The sequence below is a fragment of the Fukomys damarensis genome, unplaced genomic scaffold, assembly GCF_012274545.1.
Source record: "Fukomys damarensis isolate Sample0158 unplaced genomic scaffold, DMR_v1.0_HiC HiC_scaffold_37, whole genome shotgun sequence".
NCBI lineage: Eukaryota > Metazoa > Chordata > Mammalia > Rodentia > Bathyergidae > Fukomys > Fukomys damarensis.
This window is the reverse complement of record NW_022900949.1, coordinates 49,326,398-49,331,246: the sequence shown is the minus strand read 5'-3', so window position 1 is coordinate 49,331,246 and position 4,849 is coordinate 49,326,398. Positions and strand designations below refer to the sequence as shown.

At 38.6% G+C, this 4,849-nt stretch overlaps 1 protein-coding gene across 1 annotated transcript in view; it reads right to left on the bottom strand.

Moving 5' to 3' along the window:
* The window catches only part of Ppp2r3a (protein phosphatase 2 regulatory subunit B''alpha), a 145,825-nt gene extending 141,012 nt beyond the window's left edge, over positions 1 to 4,813 (bottom strand). The window contains exon 1 of the mRNA XM_010625509.3: positions 4,388 to 4,813. The gene's annotated coding sequence lies outside the window, so the exon portion shown is untranslated. The remainder of the gene's footprint in view (positions 1 to 4,387) is intronic.
* Between the last annotated feature and the right edge of the window lie 36 nt (positions 4,814 to 4,849).

Below are 4,849 nucleotides of genomic sequence, written 5' to 3'. Positions count from 1 at the left end.
TTTTTTTTTTTTTTTTTTTTTTTTTGGTACCGGGGATCAAACTTGGGACCTTGTGCTTGCAAAGCAGGAACCACCGAGCTAAATCCTTGGCTCAAGTCCTTTTTTCTTGTTAATTTTTGTCAGTGGTTCTCACTCCCACTGCTCAAAAGAATCACCTGAATAGTGCTTAAAAAATCCAAGATTGCAATTCAGGCCAAGTAAATAAAATTTTCTCAGATGGACTCTCCAGCATCAGTATTTTTCAATTATTCAGTGATTCCAACATGCATCCAAAATCACTTCTCTATACTCTCTCTTGAGACCACACCTTCAAAAGCCTATGTAATCAAGAAGTGAATGAGCAAAACAGGCCGGGCATAAATTTTAGGAGTGGTAGGTTCTGTGAAGATCTAGAGAACAGCTATATGAGGATCAGCTGTGACTTAGCTTTAATCATTGCTGCCATTATGAAAGCCAGCATAGTCATTCCATATGCTTTCATTTTTACAGAAACGCCCCAAATTGATTTTCATGGGAAATTTTCTTCAGATTTAAAAATATTGGCAAGTAATTAAACAACAATAAAAAATGTGAAAAATAAAACCCATCTGTGAGCCAGGTTCTGTGGTTGGCAACCTCTGTCCTTGGTAATTTCACCCACACCCTTCAACTTTACCCAAAACTTGTGGTCCCAGTTCTGCCCTTGTGACACTTGTACTTGAAAAACTGAGCATTCCAGTGTGAACTGTAATTTAAACCTACCTTAAAACTATTCTTACAATGTTCCCTATTTCAGGTAACAATTCTACCATTCACCTGATAGAATAATCTAGAACTTTGGGATTCATCCTATGAACTTGTTTCTTCCCTTTAGTCCTTATATGACATCAACCACCAAATCCTATCAATTATGTCTCATAAATATACCATATTTCCTAGAAAAAAAGAGCCAACAAGAAAAGAAGCTCTAGCTTTTGATTTTTCAGGATGTTTGTAATATAAGCCCTACCCCCAAAACAAGACCCAGTTAAGATCAACCAGACAGATGCATTTGGTATATTTATTGCAAAAAGGAGAGACATATTGAATTATAAAATATAAATATATAATAATATTGAAATTAATTCTTAAAGTAAATGATAATATGAATTATAATTAAATATTTGTAAATTCCCAAGCAGGCACCTTTGGATGAGATGTAAACACCTATGTAAACAGATGAATTCAAGACTTAGTGCCAAATAACCAATTGGAGTACCAACACAAGCCACAAGTAATATGCGCACTTGATAACAAACGGATGTGGCTGTGTCTAACATGAATCTTCATAACTCAGTATGTCATGTGTTGTAACTATAAACTATAAGCAAGCTACATGGACAAGAAGTAATCACCCAAGGAGCGCTCTACTGCTGGTGAGTTTGGAGCCAACGGTTCTATAGGAAATGGGAGTTGAGAGAAATGCAGGCCAGAATTTCAGGTTTGGAGAGTTATGACAATGTTCTAGGAGAAGACATGACTGTATCTGAATAAATTTAGATTCTGGTACATGAATAAATATAGATTTTAGTGCATGAAGAAATGAATAAATGTGATTGTTATATATTAATGTAAACTGTTATACATGAAAAAAATAAGACATCCCCTGAAAATAAGCCCTATTGTGTCTTTTGGAGCAAGAATTAATGTAAGATCCAGTCTTAATTTCAGGGAAATACAGAATCTGGAGTATACATGTACTACTTCTCTCTAGCTATACTGCTATCACTGTGGTCCCAGTACCATCTTTTTTTCTCCTGGCTACCCACAATAACCTTAATTAGGGTCAGTTGTCTCCCACATTCAATCTTGTTTCTCTCGAAAGTTTAGAATCTATTTTCTAAACCATTGTCTCCGAATTAATCAGAATCTTAAAACATAAATTTTTGCAAATACATACACACATATTATATAAAAATATATGTAAAATGTATATGTGCTGCCAAAGCAAGCACTATGTATGTAAATATGCATATATGTATTTGACACAACAGTTCCACTTCTAGCAATATATCCTACAAATATATTCATATACATGTGAAATAACGTACATAATACTGTTTATAATAAAGTGGAAATAGTCTAAATGTCCATCACTAGGGGAGTGGTTAAATAATCTATGATATATCCCTACAGTGAAATACTATAGTCATTTTAAAATAAGGAAAGTATTAAAATGGAAAGAGTCCCAAGACATTAAGAGGACTATACAGTATGCATTCATTTGTGTAAACAGGCTTGAGGGTCCACTGAACATGCATTTGCTGGAATGACCATTAAAAAGTACAATGATAAACAAAACTAGTATCGGTGACTATGCTTTTTGAAGGAATGGGGGAAACAGTGACTGATGGGGGTACATAATGCAAAGAATACATTCTCATTCAATGGGCCTAAAGGAGGGCCCAGGTATTAGGTACTAAGTTCCTCCAGTGATTCTGATGAGCAGGCTGCACTAAAAATCACTGACAGTAGATAGCCTCTGCCTACTTTCCCAGTTTCATTTAGCATCATCCTGCCCCCATCACACTCCATGCTCCAGCCACAGTGGCTTCTGGGTTCCCAGAAAAGGCTGTTCCCTTAAGGGCCTTCACACCTGTTCCTTTTGTCTGGAATACTGTCTCCTTAAGCTTCATGTAGTAAGTCTCCTTTTTAACCTTTAGAATCCACCTAAAAGGTCACTTCCCAAGGACACTATCCATAGTTTCCAAATAGATCAGATTTCTTGTTTTATGTACGCAAAGCAACCTGTGCTTTTCTTTCTAGAATTTAACATAATTATAACCATGTATGTATACATGTCACCCCCTTTAGGCTCTAGGGTGCAGGAGCACAGACATCACATTAGTTACTTTTACTACCATATTCCCAGATTTAACCTAGCATCTAGCTGGCAAAGTAAGATTTCAGAGGTTTGTTAAGTGACTGCTCTTGCCCTCAAGTTTAGTACAGAAGAAATCAACACAAGCAAATGAGGACAACACAATATTACTATTAAGAGAGTAGTTTAGAATGATGAATATCAATTGGGGATGATTCTGTTCCTTTCTCAGGACATTTGACAATGTCTGGAGGAATTTTCAGGTCAAAACTGTATAAAGTACTACTAGTATCCAGTCAGTAGCTAACGGTCAGGAACGCGGCTAAACATCTTATACTGCACAAATAGCCTTCCACAAGAAAGAATGTCAACAGTACCATGGATGAGAAACTTTAATTTAGAGAATGATAATATTCAAAAGGGTGTTTAATTCTACTCCTGGAACTTGTGGATTGTTGTTTTTTGTTTGGAGGTGTGTGGGGAAGACGTCAAAACGCTGAGAGAGGAAGTGAAGTTTCAGCTGCATGTTGACAAGTGGCAGGGACCAGCTTAGTAAAGACTATCTTAGAAACAGTGAGGAGTCTCTTAAAAGTGTAAAAGCAATGTTATGGTTTGAATAGGAACCCCTTCAAAAAAATTACCCATCTCCTTTATTCTTTCTTGCTCAAACAAAACATCCTTTCTCTCCAAGTAGCCGGTTTCTGCTACAAGTTAAGGTCGAATTAATTCACAAAGATAGTCAGATAGCCTCTACACATCCCAGAATGTTAAACTTCATTTTAAAACATGAGAACATTCATGAGATAAAAAAAAAATCATTAACTTCTTGATAGTGGATAAAGCTGCTCTTTTTTTTTAATTCAATAGCCAGAATGGCCCTGGAGAAGACTTCTCCAAAGCTTTTCATTTAAAAAAAAAACAAAGTTTTGTTTTTCTGTCATCGATTTCTAAACCCTCTGATTATATAAAAGGTCCATTTTTTGTTTTGTTTTGTACAAGTACCTGGTAGTATAAGTTCTTCTGCCAGAAATAGGACAGCCATTTGGATTCAGTAATTGTGAATAAACGTATAAATTAGGTGGCATCTATAGTTTTTAAAAGGTTTTCAGTATTAGTCATGAAGGCTACTGAAAGAAATTTACTTCTTAATGCTATCACTAAGAAAAAAGCCCAGTGTTTTAATACAACACAAACTTACTGCCCGCTGAGCTAGGCGCCCATGTTCTGACCTAGTATGGCAATTCTTAATGTCTGGCGCTGGGTGTTCTATTTACAAGAAACTGAGGCCTGACACTAAGGAAGAACAAAGAAAAATGCCTGGCACTAAAGGTGCAGGGGATGTTTTGTACATAAGTGAAGATTTGAGGAGGCACACTTTCTCAGATTTTGAAAGGCAATATAAATTATTTTCTGCTTACATGTTAAGAATTTATTTCGTGTTTTAATACCATTCCCTAATAAGAAAATACCTTATAATTTAGAAAGAGCAATTTGTCTCCCCCTATATTTGCTGACCATTAAGCGGGATAAAATTTCCTTGGGCTTTACCAGGGTGAGAGGAATGGAAATAATGTGAGCACAGCGGAGTTCGGAAGCAACATCAACTCCAGGCACGGCCAGCTGGTTTCCATCGAGAGTCCCCAGGAGAATGCCCCTCCAGCCAAGGCCAGGCCGGCGCGGCAGCGAGACCCCTGCCCGGGGCGCCGGGGCCCTGGAGCGCAGGGCAGAGGTGCAGTCCGCCCGGCCTCCGTTACCTTTGTCTCAGGTACACCGCTACCAGCCGCTCTGGGCTTGCACCCGCGGCCCCGCAGCCGGTGACACATCCTTTGGCCAACTCGGGCCAAGGCTGGGCAGGGGGCGGGGAAGGAAAAAAAAGCCTCAGCGCCTACAGACGTGACTCTCAGTTCTTCCAGGACGCTGGCATTTGCTTCTCTGCCAAGCTTTCTGGTTCACAAGTTCCTGAGGACTACGCGGGGAAACCGGCCCGGGAGCCCGGAGGAGTGGGAGGCG